Genomic DNA, 1084 nt, shown 5'->3' on the forward strand with positions numbered 1-1084 from the left:
ACACATCCCAGCTGGTTACCACTTTATCTCAGTATAAACTCTCTGGTTCTCATTTTTCAAATCCTTCCCAATGTTTCTCATTCCTACTTCTGTGCCTTTTCCTACATTATATCTCCTACTTGGAAAACATTTCCTTCTCTCCACCTCAAAGATCTTCTCTAGTCTGCTCTTTCGGAAGTCACTTCTTCTCTGGCTTTCTAATACATCATGGTGATACCAACATTACGTGACTGGAATCATAGCAATCTGCATCTACTTTTGTGGGTCTCTTACAATTGTGGATTCATGAGCACAAGAACCATGTCTAATTCACCTGTAGTTTTCAGTTTTCCTAACTCTCTATCCAACCCAGGACCTGTCCCTTTATTGACACTTAGTAGTGTTTGCTGAATAATTGTTTCAATGTGAGTTGGATCCTCAACTAAGCTTTTTGTTCCTTGAATCCAAGGATCTTATCATTCTTTTATATTCTAACTGCCCCTCCCCTACCGCCCCACTTCTTGTCAGTGTCTAGCACACTGATGGGTGCTGGGTGAATAATACTCATTACTGAGTATTACTTATTATTTGGAGGACTGTTCCTAATGGGGGGAATGGAGAAACATTGTGGCATGGATGGGAAGAGAATATTGTGTTTTGCTGCAGCTCCCCTTTGAGAAGAATTGTGGACAAGACCACGTCTGTGAAGGGGATCTGAGGGTCAGTCTCAGCTCCTCAGGGTGAGCTCATTTCTAGACACTTAAGCTTTTGGGTCTCCCATCCTCATAGGATGAGATATACTTATCTTTCCCTTTGGCTCTCCTTCTAACAAAGAAATTTTTATTGGAATGTTCTCAGCTCCTAGTTCATGAGTTCCCACAGACCCACCCCTACCCCTGATCCAACTCCAACCCATTTCCAATGGAGCCCCCTTTTCAGTTTTGTCCTTCCTCCTCCAGCCTGCAGACCCTGGTGGTAGGGAGCTCCTTGGAGCTTAATGTGACAGTGACTCTGTGGAATGAGGGTGAGGATTCCTATGGCACTGTGATCAGCTTCTACTACCCAGCAGGGCTGTCCTATCGACGAGTGTTAGCAACCCAGGTAA

General features: G+C 44.1%; 1 protein-coding gene across 1 annotated transcript in view; it reads left to right on the forward strand.

The window, feature by feature from the left end:
- The window catches only part of ITGAX (integrin subunit alpha X), an 89042-nt gene that overhangs the window by 79788 nt on the left and 8170 nt on the right, over positions 1-1084 (forward strand). The window lies entirely within an intron of this gene.

Source organism: Suricata suricatta, chromosome 8 (genome assembly GCF_006229205.1).
Source record: "Suricata suricatta isolate VVHF042 chromosome 8, meerkat_22Aug2017_6uvM2_HiC, whole genome shotgun sequence".
Lineage (NCBI taxonomy): Eukaryota > Metazoa > Chordata > Mammalia > Carnivora > Herpestidae > Suricata > Suricata suricatta.